This window comes from Mastigoproctus giganteus, chromosome 9, assembly GCF_048544385.1.
Source record: "Mastigoproctus giganteus isolate SK-2022 chromosome 9, ASM4854438v1, whole genome shotgun sequence".
Classification (NCBI taxonomy): domain Eukaryota; kingdom Metazoa; phylum Arthropoda; class Arachnida; order Uropygi; family Thelyphonidae; genus Mastigoproctus; species Mastigoproctus giganteus.
Window position 1 is genome coordinate 183,220,031 of NC_143583.1, and position 18,455 is coordinate 183,238,485.

Genomic DNA, 18,455 nt, shown 5'->3' on the forward strand with positions numbered 1-18,455 from the left:
TTCCTGCGCGTATGTGTCGTTATAGGCTCCGTGAATTTTGTTTCAGTTTAGTAGTTTAAAGTTGTGTTAGAGTCCTGATTTTTGTTCCACTTGAAGAACTAATAAGTTGGATCACCTTGGTGAGTTTTATTTTTGCTTATTTTGGATGCAAGCAGAATTCTGTGCGTTATTTTATTCAACGCTAAGGACAATGGGTCTGCCTTCCATAGCGCCATTGTCTTAACAATGGAGAGCGTGGCCTCAGGCCCTTTTCTGGTCACCACGTCTGAATTCTGCATTTCGACTGGGGCTGGGTTTCCCCCTGAGTGACCTTCAAAAACACTTCGTAGTGTTTTGGCCTTATTTGTGATATTCAAAGTGAAAAACAGCGAATAGCCATGTGTGCATAGTGTGCATAGTGTTAGGGTCGGGCGCCACCTGTGGTTTCCCACATCTGCGCCATATGTACACTGTGAAGAAATACAGAACACTGTAAATGCCAGAAAAAGTGTTGTGTGTTGAATGTGTGGTTTTGTGTTGGGTTCTGTTGTATGTCCTGGCATTTGGCCGCAGGGCCCCTGATGGAACCCCACGTTGCCCGCACACACCACTAGGAGGTAGCCAGGCTGCCCATAGTTCTCTGGCTAGTCTCCGTCAGGGTCGCCTCAGCTTCCTGAGCGGAGACCAAGTTAAAAAAAAAAAAAATAATAAAAAAAAAAATAATAAAAATAAAAATAAAAATAAATAAATAAATAAAAAATAAAATAAAATAAAATAAAAAAAAAAAAATAATTAAAAGAAAAAATAATAATAAATAATTAATTAATTAAAAAAAAAAAAAAAAAAACACAGCGATTAGATAGAGTGAGGTAGTACAGGGTGTACAGAAGAGGAGGAATGAAAGTAAGAGTAAGGGGATATAGGCGAAGGCGTCCCCAACCAGTCAATGTACACTCAGTCAATCAGGTGAAGGCGAAGAAAGGGGAAGGAATGGGGTCGAAAGTGACTGTACAATTGAGCACAGATAGGATCGCCATTTGGCGCCTCTGTCATCGACATCGGGTGGTGTCCAATCCAGGGGTTTAATTCGATCCAATGGTAGCTTTCAAACTTCAATCATCAGATAGTTGTCCGTTTGATGGTGTGGCGGTCAAGTTCATGACTGTCTAGTCTGGATGAAAGTCCATCATGGTCTCAAACCGCCTGTTGTCTTCCTTGGGACTGCTATGGCGCAGGTACAGGAACTGTAGAAAAGGATTTCCTTCGGCTGAAGAGCTCTTGTGCGAAACGCGTAAAAGCTGTATATTCCTCCCTACTATCAAGCAGGTGTGTTTCTTGGTCTTTGGGTATGTAGGTCAAGGTAGTGATGAAGGTGCAGCGAAGATCCTCATACAGGGGGCAGTCATACATAAGGTGCGACCAACTCTCAGTCCCACCACAGGTGCAAGTGGGATCATCGATGATTCCCAGGGCCGTCAGTTTGCCTTTTAATGATCCATGGCCAGTTAACAGGTATGTAGCATAAAGACCAGGTGAAAACCAGGGGGGAAGCCTGGGGAACACCCTGTTAATGTAAGGGAAGAACTTTCTAGTGATTTCGCCTTTGTTGGAAGTAGTCCATCTCGCTTGCCACGCCTGCTGCAGATGCGTGAGGAGACGCTTCTTTTCTGCTGTTCTGTCGTTTGCGGGGTCTGTTGTGAATTCGAGGATGGTCTTGGAATTTGTTTTGGAGAGGTGGAAGAGTAGTCCACAGCGGACCACCTCCAGGTCCAGTGGCATGGCGCCTGCCAGGATTTGCAGAGCATGGGTACTGACAGTGCAGCAGGCACGGGTAGTAGCAAGCAGGATGTTCCTTTGCAGAGAGTCGAGGATTCTTCTACCACTAGCAGTGATTGCTTTCGGGTACCAGATGCCTGCTGCGTACGTTATAATCGGGGTAAATATCACTTTATAGAATAAGGACAGAGTGTGCCTATTGAGTCCCCAGTCCCGTCTGGAGACCCTGGCGACAAGGGCGGTGTAATTACGTATCTTTCTTCTTAGGTATTTAAGATGTGGCTGGAAATTCAGTTTGCTGTCAAGTATAACTCCTAGATACTTGAGATGAGTGGAGAATTTTATGGTCCTGTTGTCGATTTTTATCTGTGGCGGTCTGGCTTCATTGAGACTTCCTTTGAGAAGAATAGAATCTGTTTTGGCGGCAGAGATGGTGAGGTTATGGTGTTTAGCCCAGTCCTGTAGCTTCTGTAGTGCATTATTCGCCAAAATCTCCAGTCGGGCCCTAGAATCGCCGGTAACGGTGATAATAAGATCATCTGCATAGGCTTGAGAGGTGACCTCTCCCAGGTCCATGCCAAGGAATTCATCAAGCACAAGATTCCACAAGAACGGTCCCAAAACCGAGCCCTGTGGGCATCCTCTGTAGACCTGTCTGGTGATTTTCATATATGGAGCATTGACAGTGATTGATCTGTTGGAAAGGTAGCTTTTGATGGAGTTATATAGGTTTACTGGAAGCTTTGATTGACGCAGTCTGCCTAGGACGCTCGGCCACCAAAGTGAGTCGAACGCCCCAGCAAAGTCGACAGCGATGACCAGAAAGTATTTCTTTTGGGTAATTCCTACTGCTTCAAGGAGATTGTGGAGTGCATCTACAGTGGAGTGCCCCGTTTTGAATCCAAATTGTCTGTGAGAAGCCATGTTTGCATTGTTGTAGTGTTTGAGAAGTCTGTAGTAGAGTAGCCTTTCATAGAGTTTACTAAGTACCGACAGGAGAGCGATGGGACGGTAGGAGTTTGGGAGTTCAGGTTGTTTCGTCGGGTTCTTCAGGATCAGTTTTACGTTGGCCGACTTCCAATCTGTTGGGTAGTGACCATCAGGTAGACAGGTATTGAATAGATGAAGTATTAATTCGGGGACACACTCCACTGTTTTCTTTATAATCTCAGGCTCCAGCAGGTCCGATCCTGGACATTTCCTATCTTTGATCAGGACCGCAGCAGTTTGTAGTTCTCCTAAGTCAAAGGGAGATTCCTGCTCTTCAGTGTGGTAAGTCTCATTCTCTGCACAGAGGGATTTTTGTTCCTGAGTGATTGGATTTGTTGCTGGTTGTAGGATGGCGTCCAAAATGTTTGTTATGGATTGCTGCCAGGTGGTTGCTTCCGTACCTTGTAATGACTTGGTTGAAGTGGTGACCTCTCCCCTGGGTAGTTTGTTTGTGGTGATCTTGTACACCACTCCCCAGGGGTCGGTATTGCCAGTGGTGATGACCAGGTGTTGCCAGGATTCTTGTTTTCGTTTGCGGATCAGGGCCGTGTACTGGTTTCGCACTTCCCTGTAGTTCTGTCTGAGCGCCTCCACTTCACGTGCCGGCCAGGTCCTCCGGGCACGCTGGAAAGTCTTTCTTCTTATAATTACTTCTCGGCGCAATCTATGCAGCTCTGGGCTCCACCAGGGCTTTGCGCCTGGGACAGGGTTTTTCCTTTTGATTGCCAAGTTGCTGGCCGTTGTGATCAGATCAGTGACTTGTCTTTGGAGGGCATCTGCGTTGTCGGGAAGTAGGTGGGGTTGGGTCTCATTAGTTAGGGTTGTCCTGAAGACGTCCCAGTTCGCCTTTTCAATTGCATATCTATTTAACATGACTCGTATGGCTGGGGATCTAGCTAGAGATCGATTTAGCTGGAAGGAAATAACCCTGTGATCCGAAGTAGTCCACGCCTCTTTGACCTTCCAGTTGGAAATGTTGCCGACAATGTTCCTTGAGGCCATAGTGATATCAATAGTGGCCTCCCATAGGGTGTTTGAGAAGGTGGTAGGATTGTTCGGTTGGTTAATGACTGTCATAGTCGAGTTTGCCAGGAAGTCTTCCAGGCGTTGGCCATTTGCAGTGCTCCGCCTGTCTGGTGTCAAACTATGCCAGACCGGTGATCGGCAATTGACATCGGCTCCGATGATGATTTTGGCGTTTGGCAGAGTTCTCAGGACATCTTCCAGGTATCTGATAGCATAGGTAATCTCTTCGCCTGGTCTACAGTATAGGGATATCACGTAAAAGGATCCCATGGAGCTGATCAGGTGGGCACAGGCAGCCCAGGCTGTACACAGTGCTGAGATTTTAGTTGCTGTGATTTCTGGATTTCGAATGACTATTGCAGCCCAGGGCGTATCCTGATCTGTTTGAATTATTTTGTAGGTCAGGGGGTAACCTCTCACCTGCCTCGTGTGAGTGTACGGTTCCTGTATAATGAGAATATCTGCATTTTCTTCGTCTGCCTTGATTCTTATCTGATCGGCCACCGCCCTGGCCCGCTGTGCGTTGATTTGAAAGAATTTATTAACTCCGTAGTTATATCTTTTAGGCTGTGAGCCCATAATCGGTTTTCATCTGGTATAAACACTTGGCGCTTATATAGGACGGACACGTATTATCCCGAATAGAGTGGTGGTGGTCTTGTTTATTACTTTTACAATTTGCACAGACAGGCTCAGATTCTTTGTTAGGGCATGTGTTGTATTCATGTCCTTTCTCAGCGCAGTGGCCACAGGTCCTGACAGCCTGGGCACAGGTGTGTGAAGTGTGCCCGAACTTGCAGCATTTATAACATCTTGGTACAGCCACGTGCTCCCTGAAGCGGTGACTGCCCCAATTGATATAGATTCTCATTTGATCTTTTAAGATAGGCCAGACAATCGGCGCTAGTTCCACTATCCAGTTTACTCCATTTCCGACTCTTGGCTTGGTTGAGTATCTGGGCATAATAAGGTCACTCTTGTCCAGGTCCGAGAGATGTCCATGTACATTACGTCGGTATATTTCATCGGTGATCTCGGAGGGGGTGATGTCTTTATCTACGTCGAAGATGACAATTGACGGCCCTTTTCTTTTGGGGGCCGCAGCAGTGAGGCCTAGAGTTTGGATCTTTGGGTTTTCCATAATTTCTTGGGCTTCCTCCCTGGTTTCAGTCTCTATGACCACTCCGACGTTTCTGGTTTTCCTTATACTTTTGATTTTAGTATTTTTCAGTTCTTCATTTAGATTTTTCATAACGTGGTTTTTGATTTCTTCGCTTGTTTGCGCAGTATCCTGCGTTGTTGGTCTTAAAACGACCAGGTTTGGCTGTTTGATCAGTGTCTTCTTCCCCAAGGGGGGTCCACTTGCTTTTGGTAGTTGTGTCGCATTGGGTGCAGTCCTCAGCGCGTCTACGTACGAGGGGGCGCGCTGTGGCATTTGGTTGCCCCGCTCATCTAGGTATGCCTCCAACTTGGCCTTAGCCCTTTCCTGTTCTACGTGCTGGTTTACTATTATAGTCTCCAGTTTTGTCCAAATTGTCACGATTTCAAAACGGAGACCGGTGGTGATTCTACTGTTTGATTTGGACATTAAATTCTCTAGTTGAGTGCGCAGGGCAAACATCTGTTCGAGAGCTGTTCCTTCCGGTGGTGAAGTGCCCAGGGGTGGGATAGAGTCTTGCTTTGTCCCCTTCTCAGCGTTTTCCGTTTGTGAGCACTGGTTGTCTTGTACTTCTCTTAATCCACTAGCACTCCTACTCTCTCGGTCAGTCTTAGAGGCAGGGCCTGTCTTTGCATCTTCATTATTATCTGGATCATCGTCGAGGGTTATATTTACCTGAACTGAGTACTCTTCTTGCTTAGTGCCAGCTTCAGCTTGGCTTTGTTTACCAAGCTGGCTGATACATAAGTGACTGTCACTGACGTGTCGCCTTCTAATCCCGTTATTTAAAACTTGCTGTCTTGAAGCAACTAAATTAATGGATGCTACTTCGTAGTTGTCATTAATTTCGGTTATGTCATTTGCAGGCGATTTTACCTGCGTGATATAATTGTTATCCTGAATTAGTTTGGAGGAGAAAGGTGTTTTATGCTCGCTGGCTATTTTCGCTATCTCGTGATTGCTGCGTGATTTTTCTGCCGTCTGGTCCTTTAGTGTAGTTCCGTCCGCAATATTGTTGTGGTTGTTTGGCACCCCACACCGTATTTCATTGCCATTACTTTCCCCTAAGTTCCCTTGAGGCAGATCCTTAGTTCGGAGTGTCATGGACTTAGAGGCCTGGCAGGTGTTAGTTTCTGGCAATTCAAGAGATGATACCGAATTTTTCGAGGGTTTGCAGCATTCCCCTAAAAAAGAACTCCGGGATTTTGCTGGCAGTTTATTTATGTGCGCGATGTTGCTGCAGGAACGGCAAATAAGGTTATTGCACCCTGTGCATTTGATGTGTGAGTTTGAATCTACGTTTCTTTCCGTTCTACATAGGTGACAGATACCAGACTTGTTATTGCCACGTATACGTTTGTTTACACTTGACATTGTTCAGCTATATATTTGAACGCGGCTAAAGGCAGGGACAATGAGTCAAACAAGAGAGGGTACAATAGAAGAAAAGTTATGTACGTTTCAAAATTTTCTTAAAAGTGGCAAATTTTTCCAGGATGAAAAACTGGTTTTACATCCAGCCTTGGAACTCATGAAATTATGGACGGAAAAAGCTGAAACTCATAGGGAATATAGAAATGTCTGTAAGCTATCTGGTACAGAACCTCGCCAGAAGTTTCGGAGCACCAGAACAAAGTTATTTACGATCTCCGTACATTACCACCAGGGGGAGCTATAAACCCTTGTGAATGAAAGAGAAGGATAGGTTATAACCAAAGAAACAAAGACTATAACTGTACACCCCCTAGAAGCCAAGATATATCAAAAAGAAATTGTAGCCCAAAAATAGCCCAAAACCCTAGCAAAGCACCCCTAATGAAAGAGACACCAATATTTTGATATAGACATACATAAGACAGTCCTTTATGGTAACATATATAATATAACACTTCAATTTTTTTAATTTTGAAAAAGTGTGTCTAATTTTTTGCTCCAAAGATACATATATATAATAGAAAATGGCCGACCATAACCATAAACCCAGAAGTATATATATTTTCAGTAGCGTTAGTTTTAACAATGGCAGCCTCCACTGTAGGCTACCAGGTTTATCCAGAATGCAACTGTATCAATAAGTAGCACTAGGGACCAGCCCTTGCAAGTAGGAAGCAAACCCCAAAGAAAATTACTTATATTTTTCCCTCCAAAAAATAAGCAATGAATTTCATTGGCCACCAAACTGAGGGAGACAAGATGGCTAAGCAAAACAACAAGACATAATAAAATCCAATATTACTATTAATTAAAAGTTCAATTTCTTTTTTCAGCAATTAAGAGGCCAAAAGACAAAATTAAAATGTCCCAAAGACACCCACTGGTTCCCCAAAATGTCCGGATCACGAATGCTATAATTAGAAGATCCACTACACCTTAGGCGAGGTGTATTTGACCAAAACAAGAAATTAAAACAGCCAGTGAAGAAGTTATATAATAAGTGGCATCCATCTTGTTATTATTTCACAACGATGATTTCAATTTTGCAAGCAATTCAGATAAAACGTTGAGCATAGCGCAACCCCTTCTCTGGCAGCCAAACAAAAGGTATCAATCGACTCACCAATAAAAACTCTATCACAGGTATATATTTTCACTTAAGGGGGGATGGTTAAATCACACAATTTAAAGATAAATCCAGAGACTGAATATCACACGTCTTAACACATTGAAAGTAACACAAAAGTCTCCATAGCCATGTGTAGCCATGTGTACCACGTACTTCCCTCCCCCACCATAACTCATCCTGGTGGTGCTTCAACTTTTCCCACGTCTGTTTTCTCGTCAAATCGATCTCGCCAACGCCAAAGTAGTCCTACCCCTCTAGAGCTATTTCTACTGTTGCTGCTCTCCCCCCACACGTGTTTAGTGTGGAGTTAGCCAAAAACTTCAACACGCTATAACTCGGTGTTAAATTCAAGCACGAACTTGTGATCGGTGTCTTTCGCATCTCCCGAAGTTTTCTACTCACCCAGCAGCTATCATCCCGCTTGTTCGAATATTCCCGTTTATCCGGATCTGTCATAATGGAAAGCAACTATGATATTTCTGAGATCCCAAATGGCACTGAAAGCCAAACGGAAGACATCCTGGCTTGTGCCAGGGCGGAATGCAACCCCAATAGCAAGATGGAGGACCCTGGCGACCAGCAATTAGGACATATCACCAAGAGGATAATTAAGAAAGAGGTCCCTAAATCAGACAGAAACCCGCAGCACCAGCTAAACTAAAGAAACACGTGAGCATTCCCAAGCGATGGAAGATCCAAAACAAGCGGATAAGACACCTGTTCTTGATCCCACCATCCCAAAGGGTACAGTGCGAGAACAAAGCATGATTATTAGAGCTAAATTGGAGACCATACTGAGAGACAACAGCAGTAGGATCTCATCAATGCTTCGCGCAGAAATTATCCTCCAGTGGACCATGCTAGAGACCATACTGATGGATATGCATGTACAACACCAGAGGGTGGTTGCGACTTTGGAAGCCCTCCAAGCAGATGGCGGCAAATAAATGCCGCAGCGCGTCCCATCTTACTCACAAGTGCTGAGGAATACTAATAACACCACAAATGCCCAAATCACCGCCCCACCTAAGAAAACGCTTTTACCAAAACCACATGTAGTGGTGCTCAAACCAACAAACCCTGAAGCACACAAAACCAGTGAAGAGGTAAAGAAGCCAGTCATAGACTCCCTTACTGGAGACTTCAGGAATGCAAGAATAAAATCAATACGGAAAACGCGTAACACCGGAGTCATTATCGAAACTGAAACCAAAGACGACGCCAACTTAATATTAACAACACTAAGATTCCTACGCTTGGTCTCACTGCTGAGCCGCTCAGGAAAAAGGGCCCCCTCTATCATTGTTTTTGATATCGACAAAAGAATTGACTCCCTCTACCATCTGCGAGGAGATCTACAGAAGACATTTATAGCAAGTGCTCCTCGACAGAGACATGTTAAAACTGATCACACCAAAATATCAAACCAAGAGTAAAAATGGAAGCTCCACAAACTGGGTCATCGAACTGGCACCCGAGGCTTGGCAATCCATAATCAGACAAACAAAGGTGTACATAAAGTGGGGATCCCACCGGTTCAAAGAGCATGTAGTGGTTCCTAAGTGCTTCACATGTTGCGCTTTGGGCACAAGACTCACACGTGCGTCCAGGCGGCACAAACTTCCTCACTCCCATTCACTTCGAGATAATAAGTGCCCCGTGTGTCTGAAGACAAAGCGTGTCCAACAGCAAAAAATCGATTATGGGGAACACTGCTTAAAAAACAAAATACCACCTGTATCACATTCCTGCAACTAAATGCTCAGCGAGCTAAAGCTGTTGATGCCCAGACAAGGCAAAGGGTGAAGGAAGACAACTATGATATACTGCTTCTCCAGGAGCCATACGCCTTCGCCAATGCCAAACGTGGATACCCACTGAACTACAAGATCGTCTAAGTGGAAGGTGAAATGCCCTGGACGGCCGTGATGATGCGCAATCCCAACCTGACCGTTACGAGGATATCTCATCTGTGTTCTTCATGGGCCACCTGTGCACATATTATCTCATCCCTGAGATAATATGTGCACCTGTCGTCCAGGAGAAGACATTCTTCCAGCTATCCAATACCTGCACTATGTTCAAACAGAACTGCCAGGATCCAGAATCCTCATTTCGCTGACCTAAATTGCCGCTAACTCATGTGGCACGGCAAAACCTTAGAACGCAGAGGCTCCAGAAATGGCCAGCGCATGGAGGAGTTTCTCACAAACAGCGGCATTGTGGTCTTAAACTGTTCTAACAACCTGCCTACATTTTCCTCAACTCTCTGGGAGTCCACCCTGGATGTCACTACGTCAAAGAGATCTTTTGCCAACTACGAAACTGACTGGACTACCTCAGACCACCGAGCCATCACTTTCGAAATGCGGAGGTCCATCCACCGAATACCAACCAACAACCAAACGTTTCACCGTTATGCAGTCCACAAGGCCAACTGAGACAGCTTCAAACAAGCCATTACTACAAATGCACAGAATCTGCAGACCAATAACCTAGAAAGCCAGAACCCAGATCTGCTCCAACAAGTTGTTTCTGAAGCAATAATCATTGCAAACAATCCCAAAAAAGATTCCACGACCGGGTGCGGTCCCGAGAGCCGGAATTCCTCAGAAGACAGGCTAAGCAGAAGAGCCATGCTTTTCAATGAGCCAGAGGTTGAGTATCATCAGCAACAGTACCGGGAAGCCAGGAATGGCTACACTGCAATGATCAGGCAGCAGAAAAATCTGTCCTGGGAGCACTTGGTTTCCACACTGGAAACCTACAGGATTACAACAAACAAACTACCCAGAGGGGAGGTGACGACATCTACAATCCAATATCCTCAACGCCACCTTCCAAACCCTAGATGGCCAATACACCCTGGAATAACAGCTGCTTAGCAATGCCAACGACACCTATCAATCTGACCAGACAGAGGAGCCATTCACTCTCCTAGAACTCCAAACTGCAGTCAGCAAAATCAGAAACAGAACAATACCGGGATAGACATGATAGGGCCAGAAATTGTCAAGAAGGTGGCAGAGTATACCCCAAACCTGCTTCTGAATATATATAACCACTGCCTCCGCTCTGGCTGCTTCTCAACGAACTGGAAGGTGGCCAGCATTAAGCTCATATTAAAAAACCCATCCAAGCTGCAACACTTGGTTTCAAGCCGGACATATCCACCGTCCACGCATTGGAGAATATCCTGGGTCTGGCTGAAAACTGTGATCAGAAATACCTTTTGGTCATCTCAGTAGATTTTGCGGGGGGTGTTCAACACCTTATGATGGCCGAGCGTCCTAGCACGACTGAGAGAAGTGAACCTACCAGGTAACCTCTTCGCCTGCCTCCAGAACTATCTGAATAACAGAAAAATCACAGTAAAGGCTTCCCACTGCAGGGTGGAACGCCAAATCTATCGTGGATGTCCGCAGGGCTCTGTTCTTGGTCCACTTTTGTGGAATTATGTCCTCGACGAGTTTCTTCACTTGGACCTTGGAATCGTCCATTTTCAGGCCTATGCGGATGATCTCACTTTGATCCTAGCCGTCAACTCCAGGGCTCAGATGGAGACCTCGCTAACAGAGCTGTAGGAACCCTCCTGATGTGGATTGAGAAGCACAAATTAACCATCTCTACAACTAAAACCCAGCCCATATTAAAAGGCTATCTAACTCCAACAAGACCACCACAAATAAAAATTTATGACAGGACGATCAGGCTGAAAACTGAGTAAAAATACCTAGCGTCATCCTGGATTGAAATTTATCATTTTCATCTCAACAACATTCATGCAAAAATAAACAGCAATGGTCGCCAGTGTCACTCGCCGGGACTAGGGACTGAGGAGGCACACCCTTGCACTCTTCTACAAGGCAGTCTTCATTCCAGTCTTCACATATGCCTCAGCTGCCTGGTACCGTAAACCCTCAACAGCAGTGATTTGGAGAAGATGACATAATCCAAAGGCCTATCCTTTCGACCTTAACACATGCCTGTAACATGGTGTCAACTCATGCCTTCAGGTGATTGTGGGGGGTTCTACCCTAGACCTGGAGGTTGCCCGTGTCGGTATGCTCTACCATCCGAACCGTGGAACCAGCATTACATTCATAAACTTTACCACAGATCCTGCCAATAACCGATCCATGGAGAAAAAGAGACTACAAACCCATCTGATAACCACCTGGTAACAAGGCTGGACATACTCCACAAACGGAGACATTACACGAAAGTTCCTGCCAAGCGTACAAACTACATATCCACAGTATCCGTCCTGGTTCTCCCCAGGCTTATATATGACCTACCGCCTCACAGGGCACGGAGCAATCCGCTGCAAACTAAATCTACTGGGAATTATTGATAACCCAAGGGGTGCCTGCGGCTCCCTGGAGGTCTGGCACCATCTTATATATGAGTGCGAGTTGTACGAAGATCTCCGTGGTTTACTGGTCATCCAACTTCATTTTATACCTACAAATCAGGAGCATTACCTACTGAAGGATGAAATCACCTACAGAGCCTTTTCTGACTTGGCCCAAAAGATGTTTGCCAAACGCCGGACACCCGCCACCTGCTGATCCTAAACTACTGGATCCACCTTACATATAATCTCAAGCCCTGGTCAACCTGCTGCAAGGAAATCACACATCCTAGAAGAACCAGGCTTTAACAACAAAACTGCAAATCAACCAATAACTACGTCATCGTCACCACTAAAAACGATATCAGTCCCAAGAGTGACCATCAAAACCGTACCAGACTCACTGATCGGACCATCTACATTTTAAGTGACAATTGGACGGGACAGGCGTTCCAAGTGCGACCAGACTCAGACCAAAACTAGGACAAACTGGAAGATGGGGCATCATTCCCATGAGTGACATTTCTTAGACCGGACTGGACTCATCGAACGGGAACTCCTAAGAAGACTTGCTACAGCTTTGATGTTCAAGGCCATCTTGGCTCTCAAAACCATGCTCCCTTGCATGGTCCTTTCTTCCCCTTTCCTTCTAGCGGGGGGAGCTGGTGTCTTTGTCTCCTACCCCAACTGATCCCTCTGGTTGGGCATGGGCCTGCCCCACTGACACCTTGGGGTTGCCTTCTCTATAGACCCCATATTTCTGTCTGTTTGCCCCCTGCTCTCTCTTAAAAATTTACATGACTGGGGGCCTCACTGTGCCAGAGCGCGGAGCGGCAATTTAAGATATCATAGGACTGCTAGTAGGATGTCATCTCCCGGCCTGCAGTACAGAGAAATGGCGTAGAATTCGCCCAGAGAGGAGATGATGTGGGCGCAGGCGGTCCATGGAGAGCAGAGATGAGATACCTGCATCACAGCCAAGTGAGAATTCTTCACAGCAATCGTCGCGCCCAGGGGGGTCACACCAGGAGCCCGGACAATTTTGTAGGATGGGGGATATCCCTTCATTCCGTTTGAGTGAGTGTAGCGTTCTTGTGTTAAGAGAATGTCAATGTTTTCCTCATCTGCCTTCTCTCGGAGTTGTTTGACAATGGCCTTTGCCCGCTGCGCATTTATTTGCAGGAATCTTATCTTGTTGCTCTTATACTCTTTATGCAGTGTCCCCATGATTTATCCATTGTTGGTGTCTTCTCTTGGCCTTCACGTAGACAGGGCATTTATTACCCGAAGTGAGTGGGCATGAGGTAGTTTCTGACTTTTACAGTTAGCACATTTTGGTTCGTTGTCCTTGTTCGGGCTGGTTTCATAGCTGTGGCCTTTCGCAGCACAGTGGCCACAGATCTGTTCTGTCTGGGTGCACGTGTGTGACTGAAACGACAGCTTCTGGAGCATTTTGGGACAGCTACATGTTCCTTGTAGCGGTGGGAACCTCAATTTATGTACACTCGATTGCGGTGGGTCGGTATGTGCCAGGCTTTTGGTGCCAGTTCTACAACCCAGTTGGAGGTAGTGCTTCTTGTAGACGTCGTTTGGTAATTTGGCTTTATCAGATTAGCAGGATCCTCTTTTGGGAGTGCTTGCTGGAGATTACGCCAGTATAATTCATCTCGTATGGTGTTGGGGTCCAGTTCCTTGTCGATGTAGAAAATTCTATCGAGGGTCCCTTTTTCCTTGGTGGCTCAGCTAGAAGGCCCAGGATGGTATCTTGGCGTTTGTTAATATCATGTCAGCGTCGTCTTTCGAGTCAGTTTCTATGATGATGCCAGTATTTCAGGTCTTTCAGATGGATTTTATTTTAGTGTTTCTCAATTCATCAGTAAGGGAAGCGATTACAGTCTTCTTAATTTCCTCTCGTGTTTTTGGTGCATTGGCTGTGACCGGCTTGAGAACTACCAGGTGTGGTGTTGCTAGTAATGTCTTTCTTTTTGGTTAAGGGTCCGTTCTCGTATTTGGCTTGTGTTCCTCAGCGCATCAGCAAAAGTTGGGGCGTGCTGTAGCATTTGTGTGTCCCTACATTTAAGGTATACCTCGAGTTTGGCCTCATTCCTCTCAGAAGCAAGGTGAACATTGCGCAGGACGGTTTCAAGCTTTGTCCAGATACCAACAATCTCGCCCCGAAGGGTTGAGGTGATGCGGCTGGAAGACTCTTAGTTTATTTTCTAGTTCGACTTACAGGGCAATACCTGCTCATTGATTGTGCCCTCCGGAAAGGTTGGGCCGATATAGTCGACTCTTGCTGTTTTGTCGTCTTTTCGCGGTTGACTTGTGTGGGGCCCTGGGGCTCTTTAGGCTCACATTGTGAGCGGGGTTTCATTGTCCGATTGGGGAACTACCCGTTTTTTATATTTCTTTTTTGGATACCGGTGTCAGCCGGACATCCTCAGAATTTGTCCAGATGCCAACAATCTCGGAAATTTGCCAGCTGGTGGTTAATTGCTGGAACAAACTTCCATCTGTCGTTGTGGAAGTTGACAGGTTAAATAATTTAAGGAGGAATTGGACAAACATTTAGAGAGAATTGTTTTGTAATTTTTTTTTTTTTTTTTTTTTTTGGCTGATGCTGCATAAGCTCGCTCATACACTTTCTTTCTTGCATCACGTCTACTACTACTACTACTACTACTACTACTACTACTACTACTACTACTGCTACTACTATTATTATCAGAGACTTCAATGTCAGGTTTATCACTTTTTGTGCTATCATTGGTTTGCTGAGCTCTCGACGGCCGTTCAGTGATGTCACAAATCAATTCAGTGGGATTTGTGCCGGGTGTATCCATATTCTCAAATTGGTTGGAAATTTCGGTTTATCGGGAATGTTCGAATAACTGAGATTATTGCTGCACAGTTAGATAGAGGTTGTGAAATGGCAAAGTTTGGTGCCAACCACAGGTTTGTGGTTGAATTTGAAGCCAGATAGCGCTGGGATGTCGATTTCGGCCGCCCCCAACTGTCATGTGAGGGGGGTGCACAAGCGTAAAAATGGTCTTGGAGAAACTGGACTACTTTTTTCTAGCGTTTTCGCAGCCGCGATAAATAATAATAATACTATTGTGAAGTCTGTTTTTCCACTATACAAGCAGGAACGAAAGTACAGACTGTCCATGGTAAGTCTATAGCAGAGGGGGAAGGAATCACGGAAATTATGATTGCACCGAAAATTGTTCTCTAACACTGTTTGAAGATATTAGGACGTTATCACAATTCAAGTTTTCACAGGTGGGAACACCCTCCCCAGTCAAGTTCAGGATCCAATCGTGTTGGCCAGAAATATTTGGCCCCCCCTCCCTATTTCCATGTTGTCAGCGGCATGGTGACCTGTCTGACAACAAAGGGAACACGTAAAAACGCCTGTATTCTGCAAAGAAAAACCCAGACCCAGAAGAAATAGAAACAATCGCACCTAGAGAGTCCACTGCCGTTTGTTTATCACTAGATTCACTTTTCTTGAACTAAAAAAGCACTTAGAACACATATTTAATCACTAAAATCAGGAGCTGGAAATAAAGTGGCCACTCACAACGGCAGCCGTATTGGCTCCCACAATGACGCTACGTGTGTGTGTGTGTGTGTGTGTGTGTGTGTGTGTGTGTGTGTGTGTGTGTGTGTGTGTGTGTGTGTGTGTGTGTGTGTGTGTGTGTGCGTGCGTGCGTGCGTGCGTGCGTGCGTGCGTGCGTGCGTGCGTGCGTGCGTGCGTGCGTGCTATGTCGGGATGGTCCCTAGGCATTCGCCCATCTCCACCTAGTTTACCTTTATTAGAAGTCTGCGCTGTAGCACAGTGGTATCGTCACCGTCCTCCCCACACCGGGTGGAAAAGGCCCGGGTTCGAATCCTGTCGATGACGCGAGGAACTTTAATGGGTTTTTTCACTCCGTGGCTGAGTTAGTCAGTCTCAGGCATAGATAGCAAGGTTCCCCCCCACCCCCAGAAATCGGGGTTTCTCCGTCCAGCAAACAGGCAAATCGACCAGAGAACACACGCAATTTACAGGCAAATAAATATATGGGTAGATGTAAGAAATTACGGGTGTGTGTGTGTGTGTGTGTGTGTGTGTGTGCGTGCGTGCGTGCGTGCGTGCGTGCGTGCGTGCGTGCGTGCGTGCGTGCGTGCGTGCGTGCGTGCTATGTCGGGATGGTCCCTAGGCATTCGCCCATCTCCACCTAGTTTACCTTTATTAGAAGTCTGCGCTGTAGCACAGTGGTATCGTCACCGTCCTCCCCACACCGGGTGGAAAAGGCCCGGGTTCGAATCCTGTCGATGACGCGAGGAACTTTAATGGGTTTTTTCACTCCGTGGCTGAGTTAGTCAGTCTCAGGCATAGATAGCAAGGTTCCCCCCCACCCCCAGAAATCGGGGTTTCTCCGTCCAGCAAACAGGCAAATCGACCAGAGAACACACGCAATTTACAGGCAAATAAATATATGGGTAGATGTAAGAAATTACGGGTGGCCCTAATATAATAATTTGAATTTACCTTTATTAGACAGATTAACTGTAAATTGGGCCTGACGTCATAAGAAAGAAATTAGATTTCAAGACAAGAAAATTTTGACTAATGAATTTATTTTAATTTAATAATCATGTTTTTGAATAGGAAAGTATAAACAATGTATTAAAGAAGTGTTTGTGAGCGTAGTATGTTGTTAGTGTCAGGTCCGCTATGGGTCGGCCCACCGTAGGTCAATGACGCTACGGTGGGCCGACGCATTGTTACCAGAATAGGACCAGTAACGCGTTGAAATACACTAATTCACCCAGTACAACATAAAACAAAACTCGCCACTAAGTTCCTCATCCTTAAAATACCTTGTATGGAAGAATCCAGAAGCTAGCATCAAGTTAAACTAATAAAAACTTTCAAAAATCACGGAGCGATTTGTAGCACGTTTCCATAAGAGCGGCCATTTTGGCGATCTCCTGATTATTAGGTTTTTTTTTTTTTTTTTTATGTTCTTGAGTCAGGGTGGCACCTAGGCAAATGCCCATCTCCACCTTGATCACCTGCGACAGCGCAAAACCTCTGTGAAACGGCCTAAAAAAAGTGTGTCAGGCCTCTTCGTACAAGGGAGCAACCAACACCTGGGCAGCAGCCGCCTAATGTCCGTTCCAAGCTCGAGGAGTCAGGTCCGGTTCCATTATTCACTATCAGTGCTCAGCGCACTAAAATTCCGTACCAGCCGGATGTAATGCAATACCGCCGGGTGCCATGATGATTAGGTTTTTTTTTTTTTTATTTATTTACATAAATACGAAAATGCATAAACAGAAACACTTTTTACAATCATTCGAACATGTGTAAGAAACTCCAGCAGAAAATGGAGCTTCTTTTGCAAAATTGTAAAACACAACAAAACTCTCAAGGCTCAAAAGTAAAATAAATGCATGTATGCACACTCAAGGACATTTATCTATTCATGTATGTATGTGGTCTGTTTGTAGCGGCTCCAGGACCTGGGACTATCTCCGCAAATTGTCTCTGTCTTGACTACAGAATCTGTGTAATCAGGGCCTGAAATGTGAGCAGCCAACACCTGAGCAACTGCTGCCCGATGCCCGTCCCAAGGCACGTGGAGCCGGACATCATGTACTATCTGAGCATCAGTAGTGCGCTAAAATCCCACATCTACCGGAGGTAGTGCAACACCAGCAGATGGCTGCAATCCCGCACCCAGGATTCCCAGTCCTGAGTACTAGCAGAAAGAAATAATAAATAAATAAAATAAAATAATAAATAAATAAAAATAAAAAAATATATAAATTAATAATAATAAATAAATAAAATGATAATAATAATAATAATAATAATAATAAACACCAGTGGTTGACATCTCTGAACAATCTCAAAGATCAAAAGAATTCAAGTCCAGGATGACTGGCAGATGACACAGGGAACAGCTCAGCAAGAGCTTGTTGAATTATCCAGTGTGGTGAAGCATCTGCATTCTTCTGCTGAAAACATCGTTGGTGAAGATTTGAAGGGCTTGAAAGTTAGTCTCATGGATGGGTAAAACCAATTACAATGCCGCTTATTCATGGCAAAGGTGACACCGAGATAAAAAGTCTGGTGACCTCTCCAGTGGGACTTTCATCCCATCTAACCTGACAAAGGGAGAGGAGTTTATTGCATAGGTTTATTTTTTCCTGTTTGATATTTTAGCAGGAATCCAGTCTATTCCAAGGGGTGAGGTTGGTAGGCCTTATCTGCGTTTGTAGGCCTTATCTATGAGCTATATATAGGTCCAGGGGAAGGACCCGTGATAGAACCTGCACTGCATTAGTTGAGGTTGTTCTTGGTACTCGGTGTGTCGCAAGCAGCATGGTTCTTTGCATGGAAAGGAATATGGCCCGGATTTTACTGTTAGTGACCCTATGGAACCAGACCCCAGCAGCATAGGAGGCAATTAGCAAGAACACAGCTTTATAGTAGAGAGATAGGGTTCTTTTGGTGTATTCTCTGTTCTCTTGCTGTGCGTGGATAACACGACTGGTATAATCATCGTCTTTTCCCTACCGGGTTGGAAAGGACATGAGTTCGAGTCCAGTCA